The sequence below is a fragment of the Lactuca virosa genome, chromosome 9 (genome assembly GCF_052849685.1).
Source record: "Lactuca virosa cultivar CGN04683 chromosome 9, Lactuca_virosa_CGN04683_v6, whole genome shotgun sequence".
Taxonomy (NCBI): domain Eukaryota; kingdom Viridiplantae; phylum Streptophyta; class Magnoliopsida; order Asterales; family Asteraceae; genus Lactuca; species Lactuca virosa.
Window position 1 is genome coordinate 24245705 of NC_136434.1, and position 16559 is coordinate 24262263.

The 16559-nt window shown below is 31.0% G+C and overlaps 1 long non-coding RNA gene across 1 annotated transcript; it reads left to right on the forward strand.

Moving 5' to 3' along the window:
• Window positions 1-3273: 3273 nt before the first annotated feature.
• LOC145136382 (uncharacterized) lies at window positions 3274-4000 on the forward strand. The gene is made up of 3 exons (XR_013720427.1): window positions 3274-3315; window positions 3410-3483; window positions 3803-4000. It is a non-coding gene; the product is annotated as an uncharacterized LOC145136382 (long non-coding RNA).
• The last annotated feature ends 12559 nt before the right edge of the window (window positions 4001-16559 follow it).

A 16559-nucleotide genomic window follows, 5' to 3' on the forward strand; every position in this document is an offset into this window, starting at 1 on the left:
TTGGGATGAGCTGACAAAACTCTGAGGCCCATTTGCCAATTGGAATGGAAAGTCAAATTAATTGGGGTTGGTACTTGGGATGAACCGTCAAAACTCTCAGGCCCATTTGTCGATCGATATCCATATAAGTAATACTTTTAGACAAAATTGCGAAAATGGCATGACGTATGTCGAAAATGATTATTTTTTGTTCAAAAAAATTTAGACTGACATTATTTGTTAAAAATTTTGATTTTTTTTTTCCAATTTATTTAAAATTTTCTTTTAAATAACAAGTTTTCCTTTGTACTTATTTTTTTATTACAAAAATCAGAAAAAAAAAAAAAAAAAACACATCCCACCCCTCTTTCTCTACAATACCCATCTTCCACTTCCGTTTGATTTTAACACGGAAAAATACCACCATCATCAACGGTTATTGACAACATCGATGTCACTATTTTTATCTAACCACTATCGCTGCTGACGTAGATTTGAGCCACCGCCGTTGTCAACGTAAATCTGAACTTCCGACGATGGCTTTTGATCTCTGTTGTGAAGGGGTGAAGTGAAAACGGAGAGAGACGAAGTTGCCGCGATTGTTGCATATACAAACTCTAGGAAACTTGTCAGTCAGCACCTTCACAACGTCTTTGTTTTTTCGGTGAGAAAGACGTTGAAAGGGTAAAGAAAGAACGACAACGACATCTATTCGTCACTGACGAGAAGGGGTGAAGCGAGAACGCCAATGATGTTTGTGGCTCGAGTTTCCTGCACCAACGTCGCATCTGCAAACCCTATCTTCGATCTATGTGGTACGAAGAACAGATCCAGATTTGTTGCTCCGATGAAGCTGGCGTTGAAAACATATCAAATCCTTGGGGTTTTTTATGCCTTTCTGAGGTGGTTTAGGGTTTGCAGACCCTTGTTTCGTATGTGTCTCTCTTCGTCTCTCTCCTTCTCCTTCTCCTCCTCTTTTTCTTTTTCTTTTTCTGACAACGACGATAGCAACTTCCGGTGGTGGTGGTTGTGATGTTGACCGGTGATGGTGGTGTTAAGTGATGCCCCTTGCAGATAAGAAGGCTCATGTGATGTGAAGTGATAGGTGGTGTTGCTCTGGCAGGCAACAAATGGCGGTCGTCATAACCTTCTCCGCCGAAAGTCGGTGATGGTGAGGATATTTTCTTTTTATGAAAATCATAAAGGACATGATATTGAAGATAGAGAGATAGGGGGTAGGGAATGGGGTTAGGTGGTATTTTGTTTTAGCTTTTTGTTTAATTATTGTAATAAAAGGAAAATGAAAATTGAAATTGTAAAGGGTAAATTCATCATTTTTAATATTTAAAAAAATGGACCAAAACAGCAACAAAATGAAAGTTTTGGACAAATGATGCAAGTCTAAAACTTTTTGAACAAAAATGACAATTTTGAGCTAACCACATGGACTATTTTTGCAATTTTGTCATACTTTTATAACAAAAAAGAATTAAATTTTGGTTCAAAATTTCGATTTCAAATTTCACACTAAGTATTTCGGATAAGAAAAATAACTTATTACGAGTCCAAGTTAAATTATTTTTATTGTTTTCCAAGTTAAATTATTTTTATTGTTTAATGAAAATGAACAATAAGTTAAAAGACAAATGACATAAAAACCCTTAATTTTTTCAAAAAAATGATGGTTTTACCTTTGGCGTGTTTTAGGTTCAGTAAAGTCGGATGTTTTATTTAATTTGTTCATTTATATCATTTTAGCCGTTTTCCAGGTCACCTACCTGTTACCTGATATTAGTAAAGCTCTTAAGTTTTAAAAAATGTTCGCATTTACCATTATGTTTTTAGAATGTTTAGATTTATTATTATTATTATTATTATTATTATTATTATTATTATATATATATATATATATATATATATATATATATATATATATATTAAAGTTGTGAAAAGTTTTAACAGTAAACCTGAGAGATTTTGGCCAATTTTGGTCCCTTAAATTACATTTCCGGTCCCTCTATTTTTGTTTCTGTTCCTTGGGTTACCACAGGGTTACGCGTATTCCTTCCCGATCCTTCCACCGTCTTCCTTTATCTATCTCTGTTCCAATTTCCACCGTCTTCCTTTTATCATCTTCATCGGGTCGATGGTTCTTCTACTTCATGCAGCCGTCTGGCTGCACGACAGCGACCGTGCCTCCATTTGATCGTGTTATTCTTTCCAGTACCTTCAATTACCCTTTTGTTCTCAGTCTTCGTCTCCACCGCTTCTCGGCTCCACTGCACCGGAATCAACCATCCGTACACTGTGCGAGTTCCGCAATCGATATCAACCACAGATAACCCACATCTGATCTGGCGGAATTTCAAAGAACCCTACACCACCGGTGCTACGACAATACTCAGCGGAAGGAAAATCAGTATCGTCTCCATCATCACTACCAGTTTCCTTCATCCCTGTATTTGGCTTCTCCGCTGCCCTGTTCTTCGCCGACGCACCACCAGCAGCAGCATCCGCATTCGACGTTAATCTCACAGAAGGTCGAAAAAGGTGTTTTACTTTTATTCGTTCACCATATGTTTACATTTAATTTCGATCATGGGTTATTGTAGTCGCCTTCTCTGGTCTCCCTATTTGTACTTTTAGAGAAGTATATGTTGTATGCAGATAGGGTGTTTGATGAAATGTTTGTCTGCTTTTTATTTGGAGATGTATATTTTGGATGCAGATAAGGTGTTTGATGAATTGTTTGTCTGTTTTTTTATGACCGGTTATTGTTTTTCTTTGATTCCTGTGGCAGATCTGTGGCTCATAATTTAAGTTTTTAGGGATTGAGCATATACACATGGGAAACAGACGATGCAAATACTCATCAAATACTTTGTTTGCTTCAATAACTCCATACTCCCAACCTTCTTACACTTAACTTGGGGATTCTCCATGTACTGGATTTGCTCATTCATCTTTTAATCTCAACTATAACACATACACTTCCATAATTACTTTTCTTTTTCTTTCACAAAATAAGATATTCAATTTGCATCTATTTTCTTTAGTAAATTATATTTATAATTTGTTAATATAATAATTTGTGATGACACGAACGATAGAGATGCAAATATGCTCCCGAAATTTAATAGAACACATATTTAAAACTTAAAACATTCACTCAAGAATTGTGGTCATGAGATACAGGAACTATTCTGTTTGATAATTTACTCAAATCTTCTTTTATCTTTCCTGTTATGATGTTATGTATATTTTTAGACTGATTTTACCGTTTTCATTGTTTACAGTTACATGTTGTTTATCTTTCCCATTATTGTAGTATAAGAGGTAAACTTTCATGCATTGTTTCTTTACATATTTTTATAATCTTTCAGAATTAGTTATGTGGTATTCGAATTTCCAAATTTTTATTCTTATACAGTGAATGGAGAAGATCACATACCATTTCTTCACAAACAAAGTATAGCCAACTTTGAAGCACTTTCTAAAGGAGGGGTAAGTGAGTCTTTTGTCTTGATTTCTCTATCTCTCACATAAACACTCAGTTTTTTTTTTCACTACCATACAAATTCCAATTTTAAGTCTGGATCTTAAATATCAGATAATTTCCAGTAAACAGGAAATAAAATTATGTCTACAGCCATTTCTTGCTTTTTGTTTTTCTAAAAAAAATTGTTTCTTATTAACTACTTTAGAATTTTTAAAATAAGAAATACAATGTTTTTTCCTTTTTTTTTAAAATCATTTAATAAATGTGATAATGAATAATTATATTACTAAAAGAGGTTGTTATTATATGATGGAAAAACTGCAGAGGTGAAGGTTGGATTGTCTACAAAGAACGCCCACAAATTTTGTTCATGCTATAATGGACGAATCATGTAAGTGCGATCTCCATTTGACCAATTTTGTTTTGTTATTATATGATGGAAAAACTGCAGAGGTGAACATTAGGTGTTTGACTACATAAAAAAAAAACTCATGCTAAGCTTTTTATACTTTTGTTGTTACAGTCCCTAAAGAAAAGTCTCAAGTTGTTGATGTGAATTTGTAAAAGCCATGGTTGGATTGTGTTTTTGGTTTTTTACTTTTTCCTTTTTGCCTGAGTTTTAGGTGTTCTGATATCAATATTGATGTGTATGTGTTTATTACTACCATGATTTACCGTTGCATTTCTTATTTTGGGCTTTATGGTATGCTAAGAAAGTTGATGGTGGTATTGAACTATTGATGTTGTTTTGCTAGCCACTAACGACATGTTTGTTTCATCCGATTCATGACAAATTACATAGATTAGCAATGTACTTTACTATGGATACCATTCAGGCAGTGCACTTCAGATAATAGTAATGTATGAAACACATGAACATACACACAAAACTAACGCTTTCCGCCCTGCGCAACGCGCGGGAAACCTTTCTAGTTATTATTATTATTATTATTATTATTATTATTATTATTATTATGATTATTATTATTACGTTTTTAAATGTATAAAATTATTTTATATATACATTTTTAAATGTATAAAAATAATTTTATAGATATAAATACATTTTTTAAAATATATGTACTTGTGTTTACTATGTGTATACATTTGAAAGCTTTTGTATTCCTTGAAAAACGTATTTATATATTTAAAATATATTTATTTGTATTTCATAGGTATAAATATATATTTATTTAATATAAAAACATATTGTATACAAATAAATATAAAAATACATATCTATAAAGTTTATATTGTATAAAAGATATAATTATATATATATATATATATATATATATATATATATATATATATATATATATATATTTATACGTATTACTAAGTATAAAAATGTATTTATTTCATATTTATATGTATACCATATGTATTTATACATATTTATATGGTAAAATACATATAAACAAAATATTATTTTTATTCTTTAGGTGATTCATCAACCAAAACACAAAATAATAATAATAATAATAATAATAATAATAATAATAATAATAATAAAATAAAAAATAATTGGTTTTTGCATACTAACTATAAGTATGTATTTATTTCATATTTATATGTATACAATAGTTTTTACAAGTAAAAATATTTTTAAATGTACAAATATGTTTTTAAATATATAAATATGTTTTATTTGTTTTTAGTTGTATTTAATAGATATAAATATGTATTTATTTTGTATAAAAACTATCTTATACATATAAATATTAAATAAATACATATTTATACTTATTAAGCAAACTCCATTTTTTTTGTTTTGGTTGATGTATCATCCAAAGAATTAAAAAATATGTTTCGTTTATATGTATTTTACTATATAAATATGTATAAATACATATCGTATACATATAAATTTGAAATAAATACATATTTATACTTAGTAATATGTACAAAAAATGGATATAATTATATCTTTTATATAATATAAACCTTAAAATTATATATTTATATATTTATATCTATACAATATGTTTTTATACGATATATATGTAACATCCCAATATCATATATTTTTATTATTTCGTGTATCTTTATCAAAAGTTGCACCATTGGTCCCTTGAGGAAAAAGGCTTGTGATTGTGGTCGTACACAGGGCGTACTTAAGAGTACACGTAGCGTACTAATGCAACATGGAATCGCGAATGATCAGCTAGTACGCTGGGCGTACGTGTGGTACGTCTGGCGTACTAGCCCAGACTCCAAACCCTAATCTTAAGGGTTGCTCCCTATTTAAACAACATTATGTCCCCATTTGATCATCCTTATCAACCACCATACCCTCCCTAAACCCTAATTCCGATTTTGCGTTGCTTGTGTGAGTTTTGCAAGTTTATTGAGTGTTTTTGGTGCATTTAGTTGAAGAAGGAGACTAGAGAAGAAGGAATGGGTGCTAGCAAGCTTGTAGATCCAGAAACCATTTCTCTTTGTGAATCATTTTTAGGTATAAAGTTTATACCTTGATAAGTTTTCCATTAGATCTATATGGTTGAAGTTTTATGAACTTTTATCCCCAAGATTGGACCTTTATGAATTTGGAGCACTCTAGGGGCTTGTAGCTATCCTTTCCTGCATTATAGGACTTGTAGAATCATAAAAATGATTGCTTGATCAATTCCCCTGCCTCATGCATGAGCAAAGTAGCTTAGAATGTGTTGGAAGTTTAAGTTTGTTGCGATGAGACTTTTCTAACAATGCAAATGCTTAAATTCGATGACCTTATGGAATAAGACATCTTAGAATGGTCATATCTATGGTTGGGTTAGTTGTCTTAAGGGATTAAGACACAAAGTAGGTGAAAGTGGAAGCAAATAGAGTACACTGTGCGTACTCCTGGCTACTCCCCGCGTAGCCGATTCCGACCCTGACCATATGTTGTTCGAGTTGTATACCCTGCGTAAGAAGAGGTACGTCTAGCGTACTCGTTGGGCAATTGACTTTTATTGACTTTTGACTTTGGTCAAGATTTAGGGTTTTGGGCCATGGAAGGGCAAAATGGTCTTTTCGCCGTTATAGGACTTAGTTGTGGGATTGGTCTGGCGAGTTGAGTTTTGGACCTTAATTACTAATTAGGGTTAATTATTTTGTTGATTAGGCGGAGTCTGGTTCCGGCAGTTCGAGTGTGAGGTTTACTTGTCGTCAGTATTAGGTGAGTCTCCTCACTTATTCTTACATGTGTGGTATAATAGTTGTATCTGTGATGACCAGCTGGGTCTAGCTGTTATTATTATGTTATGCTATTATTATGTGACTGAGACTACTGATAGTCTCCAAGGTTGTTGATAACCCACAAGACGTGCTATGAGCCCACTAGGACTGCTGATAGTCCTCAGGGTTGCTGATAAACCATAGTTGTTTATTTATGATGTGATGTATGTGGTATCTTGGGGAAGTCACTAAGCTTCGTGCTTATAGTTGTTGATTTATATATGACAAGTACTTCTGAGGACCGCGGGAAGGCGAAAGTCTGATTGTACACATTTGTTGGGGGATTTACTACTGGGATAATTTATGAACTCTGATATTTTGTTAAATTGGTTGTTTGGATAATTATGTGGTTGATAACTTAGTTTGTGAAACTTATTTTGGTAAATTAAAAATGAAAAATTTGGTCTAAAATTTGAGGTGTTACAATATATATATATATATATATATATATATATATATATATATATATATATATATATATATATACACACTAAATACAAATAAATACGTTTGTAAAGACATCCATTATAAATACTAAATACAAGTAAATGTATTTTTAAATCTATAAACATATTTTATACATTTAGAAACTCATTTAAAAATATATGTATAAAATATTTTTATACATTTAAAAATATATTAAACATTTAATAATAATAATAATAATAATAATAATAATAATAATAATAATAATAATAATAATAATAATAATAATAATAATAATAATCAAAATAAGAATCAAAGTAATAGTAAATCTGAACATTTTTTAAAAATTATGGGTAAATCTGAAATTTTTTGAAAATTTAAAGCTTTTCTGGTATCAAGTAATCGGTAGGTGACCTGAAACCAGCTAAAATGGTATAAATGAACAAATTAAATGAAACATCCGACTTTACTCGAACTAAAACACGTCTAAAGATAAAAACATTATTTTTTGAAAACTAAATGATATTTATGTCATTTGACCTAAGTTTAAAAAAAAAGTTATACGATGACATAAAAGATGTTATTTAGTTGAAACGAGAATCTCCTGTTCATCGAAGAACCAGTCGAGATTATGGACAGGGAGGTGAAGCGTACAAAGCAAAGTCTCATCCCGATCGTGAAGGTTCGATGGAGCGCGAAACGCGGACCGGAATTCACGTGGGGACGTGAAGACCAGATGAAGCATAAATACCCTCACCTATTCATTCCTTCACAATCCTAGTTTCGAAAGAAATTTCGGGACGAAATTCCCTCTAACGGGGGGATGATGTCACAACTAGCATTTTAGCTAGAAAATTCTATTCCTGTGTAACCATTCAACTATTGTAAATCATATACACTTAGTAAATCTCACTCAATGCTCATATAGATTCATCAATTATGTTCCTCAAAGAGTCTGAAGCCCTAAGAACCATGGTTTGAGTCCATATTGGACTAGGATTTCCTTATTGGGCCTAATGGACCAATAAACACCCAATTCAACTTTATTGGACTTAGAAGACCTAATTGGATCCTAATTGGATCCAAATTCATAAATCTAAAACATTTTGGACCACTTGGGTCTAGAATGATTCATTCTAACCCTAATGGGCCTTATTGGGCCATATCTAATCCAATTAACCATTAGTGAGCCATAAGCCCATTCTTTTATTCTAATTTGGCCGTGAATGCTTCCAAGAGCCCAATGGGCCGAAAAACCTTATGATTAGGATCCAAATGTCCTAGCTAAAGTTAATGGGCCCAAACTACTCCACCATTTCTTCTTGGCCCAAAATCTCGGTCCATGTATAAAAAAAAAGAGAAAAGAAGAGATTAAGGGAGGGTTGACTTTGGGAGGTGCCACCTCATTTTTGTTTAGAGGATAACTAGGCTTTAAACCACCATGTATCCATACTAGTCACTTCATCACTCTCTCCCCTCTCCTCTTCTACTCTCAGCCGAAGACAAACACACACACACACACTACACCAAATTCTCTCGAACACTCTCAAGGATCATCCTACTCCTTCCATCAAAATCTCGAAAATTACTTGTGTTTCAAGAAGGTTTTCACAAGATAATCATCACTTCTTGGTAAGTCTTTACACATCCAAGTTTATAACTCCATTCTCATGATTATATCACTCCTTTAAGCAAAGTTTTTTGTAGATTTTGCTTCCTAGAACTTCTTAAGTTCGAAATCTACTCAAGAAAGTTTGTTAGGACCAAAATCTTCTTCATTTCTTCTTCAAAACCGAAACATCAAAGCAAAGGTGAGTTCATACCCCCTTGTTTTCGGTTTTTATATGATTTTTGGGAGAGAATGCAAGTAAAATGTGTAGATCTATGTCTTATATGCATGTTTTGTGTGAATTCTTAGTTTGTTTAGTAATAATGTGTTAGATCTTAGCAAATCTCAAAACTTTAAACAAAAATCTATGAACTATGACATGATATACATAACAATAACAAGCCAAAAGTGATACATGTTTAAGATGCAAAAGAATTCAACAAAAACCTTGCTAAAAGTCAAAATTGTCAAGGAAACAAAAGATAAGGGTAAAAAGTGAAAATTATGTTTTTAAAGAGGCCAAACAGGTCCTACATGTATAAAAAGGTATTTTTATGCTAAACATACTTTTAAAAGGGCCAAAAATGCAAATTTTAGCCTAATGGGCCTCACGGTTCGGGCCCAATTTGCGAAAAAAATGAGTTTTGGGGTTAAAAATGTTATTTGGCCAAAGATTGAGTCATAAATGTAAATAAACCAAATTTAGAGGTGAAAATATCATTTATTTTCAAATTGGACCAAAAATGTAAAGTTTTCCAAAAATCGGGCCGAAAGTGTAAACTTTTACAAACAAGGGGCTAAAAATGTATTTGTCTGCAAGACAGGGTTCTAAATGTAAAAATATAACATTTTGGGTTAAAACCGTAAATTTATAGACATTTGGGACAAAATTGCAAACTTTTATAAATTATGGACTAAATTGTCATTTTTACAAAACTTTGGGCCTAATTAAAATTTTGAGAATTTTTGGCCAAAAACGTCGTTTTTACAAAAAGCAGGATTTTTATCACCAATCTATTGAACTTCAAGTCAAAACAAACAACGAAATAAAACAAAACGAACGAAATACAACAATAACTATTTATTGGGCCTAATATACACGTTACTTGGTCATTGGACCCTAAGGGCCCAATTAAGTGTATATTGAGCCGAATATTTTCCATGATGTGTTTATTGGGTCTTATGACCCACTTACATGTTAATTTGGGCCTTAGTTATGAATTACATGTTTATTGGGCTTTTGTGGCCCATTTACATGCCTATTGGGCCTAAATTACCCTCTTACATGTTATTGGGCCTTTGTGGTCTAACTACATGCTAATAGGGCTTGGAATGGAAATTTCACATGTTAATATGACCGTAACTATACCTTTGCGAAATCATTAAATGTCGAATACTTTTATATGTACCTTTCGAATACAAAAACATACCACATATACGTAAACGTTAAACATAGAACAAAAAGGGGTTAAGAATCTAGTGAGACATGTCGGTTGGCACCTCTGAGTGTACAATCGTAGCCTGTGGTTATAATCAGAGTTTCCTGGTAGGAAAGCAGGAGTTTGTGTATAGATCTATACGGGGTGACCCCCCACGCCTTAACTGTTCGCTACAGCTAGACTAGGCCAGTCTAGGGCGACAACATCCTTAGCAAGACCGACATTTGGAAAAATACCAAGACGGGCGACCTAGTCATTATCATGCATGGTTATAACGGCTCATATAGGGATTCAATACCAAAAGTTAACCTTTTGAAGATAAATTCTTTAATTGTGTCAATGCAAAACGACTTATTTAACGATACAAGAATCTAAACGATGTTATAAAACAGAAAATATCGGATTTTCTGGGGAGATTATTCATATACAATTATCATTTATTCAAAATACAATGAACCTAAACTACACTCATACAAGTTTTTAACTATGAAATTCACACATGCATTTATACTCGATTTTCACATCATTTTCAAAACATTTTACAGAAAATATCGGATTTTCTGGGTTTTTATGAAAGATACAAAGACTTTTACTCAAATATACTTATGAACTCACCAACATTATATATGTTGACCGTTTTCAAAATAACTTGTATTCTCAGGTAATCGTTAAGCTAGAAGATATGCAAGTGTGTATGGTTTTGTTTATGTAACATCACTTATCGTACTTAGAACATTTTGAACTTATGTATTTTAACAATGTACTTGATGTGAGCAATGTTGGTTGTAATATGTAATGTTGGTGATGAATGTGTTATGTTTCATGTATATTCATTGTGATGATTATTCAATTGTTAGTCACACGAGCCCCAAGACGTTTCCGCCGTCTGGTTCGGGGGTGTGACACCATATATGGATTGAAACAGGTGTCTCGCAGCTGGAATCTTTGCTTTCATGAAAAAGTCATAGGATTTGGTTTTTCTAGAAGTGAGGATGAGTCTTGTGTGTATGTCAAAGCTGGTGGGAGTATAGTAACTTTTCTAGTATTGTATGTTGATTACATACTACTCATGGGAAACGACATTCCAACCTTGCAAGAAATGAAATTTTGGCTTGGAAAGTGTTTCTATATGAAGGATCTAGGAGAAAGCTACCTATATTCTCGGGATAAGAATTTTGAGAGATAGAAAGAATAGACTAATTGGACTTAGTCAAAGTACATACTTGGACAAGGTACTAAAAAGGTTTAGTATGGAAAATTCCAAGAAAGAAGAGCTACCTATTCAAAGCAATGCCAAATTGAGTAAGACTCAAAGCCCCAGTACAAATGAAAAAATAGATGATATGATTCGAGTCCCTTATGCTTTGACTATAGGATCGATCATGTACGCTATGACATGTACTCGCCCTGATGTGTCCTTTGCTTCAAGCACGATCAGTCGCTATTAGGGAAATCCTGGCATAGCTCATTGGACAGCAGTTAAGAACATTCTCACGTATCTGCGAAGGATAAAGGATATGATTCTAGTCTTTGGAGGCAGTGATACGTTGAGAGTGAATGGGTATAGTGACGCCAAGTTTAAGACAGATAGAGACAACTTTCGTTCACTGTCGGGCTGGGTGTTTCTATTAAATGGTGGGATAGTTACTTGGAAAAGTTCCAAGCAAGACACAGTGGCTGATTCTACTTGTGAATCAGAGTACATAGCGGCAAGTGAAGCATCAAAGGAAGTAGCTTGGTTGAAGAACTTCATCGGAGATCTAGGAGTAGTCCCAACCATTAAGGAACCAATGAAACTTTTCTGCAATAATGAAGGTGTGGTTGCTTTGACTAAAGAACCGAGAGATCACGGCAAATTAAGACATGTCGACAAAAAGTGCCATTATATCATACATAGAGTAGAAGAAGGTCACCTCGTTGGGAAGAGGGTTTCATCAGAAGAGAATCCTGCAGATCCTTTGACAAAGGCTCTGAGTAGGGTTAAGCACAATCTTCATGCTAAGAGCATTGTATTAAGAGATGATATTAGTTTTAGTAGTTAGATGATTAGTTTGAAACTTGTAACAAAATAAATGTAATTGACTTTTGGTGATTAAATAATAGAGATTATTTATGAGTTTGTTTACTGCCTTTGGCAATAATTTATTCTTGTGTTTCATTTTGCATGTTTTACTTCCCGAATAATTTTAATTATTCAAATTCAATAGACACTCATACTTTGAGAAGTAAGTAGTGAATTAAGACTGTCATGAATTGGATTGTAGATTGTCTAAGGGAGTTAGACATAGCAATTGTATTGCTACAACATTCATGAGTACTTAGAAATGAAGATTTAAGTATTGGATAAACCCACACTCAGAGAATTACTTCATGGATTATATCATGAGTAATTCTGAGTCGATAATATCTTATATTCTTGAAACGGAGATATATGAGTTGTAATTTACAAGTCCGTTGTGCATTGATACTGTGAAAACGCATCAATAACATGATGTTATAAAACGAAGTGTCATGTATGATTTGTTGAGTAAAGGATACAAGCATATAAGTCAAAGTTTATTCGTTCCTTTTTCCCTAACGGGAAAAACAATATCTTTGGTCCCCATCGGTGGTTTGGTGTTCACTTATAGTGTTGGGCCCAACCAGAACTCAATTGATGTGTTCAATTTGAAGTCTTATGTTGTCCTCACAAATCAGAAATCGGGAAACAAAACTTGGACAATGAAATTGATTCTAATCCATGTCTCATATCTGTATGGTATCTAGTAGAACGAAGGAATATTTTATCACTTATCTAAGGACCAATGTCTGTTTAGATTAGAGTTCGACAGTTGCTTCGGAAAGCACACTTTGTTGTTTAATTTAGAAGTTGTAATTTAGTTATAGACTTATCCAAGTGGGAGACTGTTGGATTAGGTGTCTAAGCCATTAACTAAATTATTATAAACTTAATTATTAGCAAAGCCCTTTTGGATTGCCCTCAAACCTAGTAAAAGACATGAATGCAATTTGGAGAGAGAGCCTGATTTATTAATTTATTATATGATTAATAAACTATTTAGAACTCAAAATAAGTAATTTATTGATATGTTTTGAGATACATATATTAATTCAAAATTATATTGTTTAAACCCCCTCTTGGGGTTTTTATTTTCGACACTCATAATTCCCAAAGGAATTCCGAAAATCCTTTCCCTTCTCCTCTCTCCTCTTTAGCCTTATGTTTTTACTTTTATGTTTTTTTCTCAATACGTCAATATTAAAACTTACACACTTATATATATATATATATATATATATATATATATATATATATATATATATATTACAGATTTTATTTGATCTTTATTTTAATTGAATTAAATAGATTATTTATTAAATTATTTTTATTTTTTAAATCAATTATCTAAGTTATATAAAATCACATTATTATTTATTTATCTTTCTTTTGGTGATTTAAAAATCTTTTAATATTTTTGACGTTTTATTTGAATATATTATTTGATGTTGTTTTTTTAACGTTTTGTTTGTTTACATTATATAATGATTTTTTTACGTTTTGTTCGAATAGACAAAATAGAATACTAACCCGGATATTTTTTACGTTTATTTGTATATATTATTTGATGTTGTTTTCTTTTAACTTTTTGTTCGTTTACATTATATAATGATGTTTTTTTTGCGTTTTGTTTGAATAAACAAATTAAAATAATAAATCGGATAACTATAAATCGTCCAACATAATTATTTAATGTTGTTTTTTATGTGCTTTTTATTTACATCATTCACTTAAATATTAGTGTTTGTTCTTTTATAAAGTTTTAAGAGGTTTTATAGTTTTTATGTGTTTTTTGTTTACATCATTCGCTTATATGTCAGTACTTCTTCATTTATTGCTTAAATAATTATATTTTTTTCGTATAACTATTTATGAAAAAAAAAACCAAAATAAAATTGTTCAATCTAATATATATATATATATATATATATATATATATATATATATATATATATATATATATATATATATATATATATATATATATATATATATATATCGTTAAAAGAAAAGAAAAAAACGAACATTAAATAATTTTATTGGAAGATTGATAGTTATGTGGGTTATTGTTTAAATTTGTTTATTCGAAAAAAAACATAAAAAAAACCATTATATAATTTAAACGAACAAAAAGTATATATATATATATATATATATATATATATATATATATATATATATATTCAAACAAAATGTCAAAAATAATAAAAGATTAATAAACCACAAAAACAAAGATAAATAAATAAAGAATAATAATAATATGATTTTATATAATTTAGAAAATTGATTTAAAAAAATAAAAATAATTTTATAAATAATCTATACTAATTCTATTAAAATAAAGATATAAAAACAATAATTTCTTATATATATATATATATATATATATATATATATATATATATATATATATATATATATATATATATATATATATTGTTAAAAGAAAAAGGAAAAAAGAAAGAATGTGTAATTTGGTCTTTTTATGTGAAGCAACCACGTGCAGTGCAATATTCACAAACCATAGAGATGTAACCAAACAAATTTTAAACTTATGGACCAAAACTGAGAATTCGATCAAACAATAGAGACTAAATAAACTAATATCATCCGTCGTGACCATGGTAGCACGTCTGACGTTCCTAAAGACAACCACATTATGCTCCTTTCAAATTAACTAGAGAGTGGTGTACTCCAAAGACAATCTAAGTTTCTGCATTTTTTTGCTGCTGGTACATGAATTGATCATCTCCAATAGGTCAACCTTTGAACATATTGGGATTAAATTGTTCTAATGTTTTAAAATAACTAGTGTGTAAACCTGTGGTGAACCACGGGTCACGTTATTGGCGAACGTTTGGTAGTAGTAATAGAGCACTATTCGGTGTTGATGACGAAAATTTGAAATCCTAAATTTGGACGAGAATTTGTCTGAAACGTCAAACTACAGAGTTAAGAGACATTATTCAAAATATAGATGGTGAATATTTACAAAGTTATATGGTGAAACTCTTATAGTTATAAAGTTTACTATTGTTAGTTGTGTTGGTTTTGATATATGTATATAGCTGAAGAAAAAAAAAGTTACCCATAAAAATCTTTAAAATGCGAAATAACTTTATTTATGTAGGTGCAATCTTGAAAGGATTCAAAATCGAAGCAGGTCGTAAAGGTATTGCTTTTGCAATGTAAAACAAACTTGTATTTGATGAACAAAAATGGTTCACTAGATACCAACACTTCACACACACACGACTATAAACATGAACAATAAACACACTAAAAACTACAAATTGAAAAGTAAATGTCGTTAGGTATTAAACAAATTCATAGACACAATAAAAGATTACGACTGTTTGTATTTTTTTTGTTTGAATATGACATAGTTTTTATTGAATATTTACAGATTATTGTTTATAAACATAATGTGTTGAATGTAGTCTATAATATGGACAAAAGCAGTATAATAAAGAGAGTATAGGTTAAGTCTAAGTATGTTATGAAAAGATCAAATAATTTTACTGTTTTTTGGCATGTGTTCCTTCGTCTGCTTTGTCGTGGTTATATAACCCTAAAATAAGAGGAAAATAACATCCATTATGAGTAAAAAGTAGGCTTCAATATTGTCATTGAGATAAGATAAGAAAATTAGCATTAGAACTCCTCAAGTGTCTGTTTAAAATTGTAAACAAATTTTTTTAAAATACACTACTTATATAACCGTTCAGCTCAGTGGAAGCAGTTATCATATATTTAATAATAATGATAATTTAATACATTTACCATTTATAAACGGTTGTAAAAAAACCACAATTACAGAACCCGTGGTTGACCACAGGTTCAACACTACTAATTTTTTTTAGATACACTACTAATTTTTTAGATACACTACTTACATGAATTTGAATCTGTATATGGTATCAAGTCTCATTCCATAGCTATAAGGACTTGGAATAAATTGACAGATAGACAAAATTCTTGGTATCCTATGGGCTCATGTCATCTAGGAAAAGTCTGTTGCTATGATATTTTTGTTTATTCATGACCATATTAACCTCAAAACCTTATAAATATGTTTGATCAGTTACTTGATTAGAGTTGTTGTATGGGATTTTTTTAGGTTTGTATCATATTTTTTCATTTACATGTGTTACACAGTAAAATTTAAACAGGTTATGTTATTTTTTTTAGGTAAATTTTTTCTAGCATTACAAAATACGGTCAAGTGCATTATGTCCTTATGTGAAAATGCAATATAAAATCATAGAATATGAGTAGGGGTTTTTTTCTTAGCTTTTATTAGGTAAAGAAAAAAAAGGTTAGTGG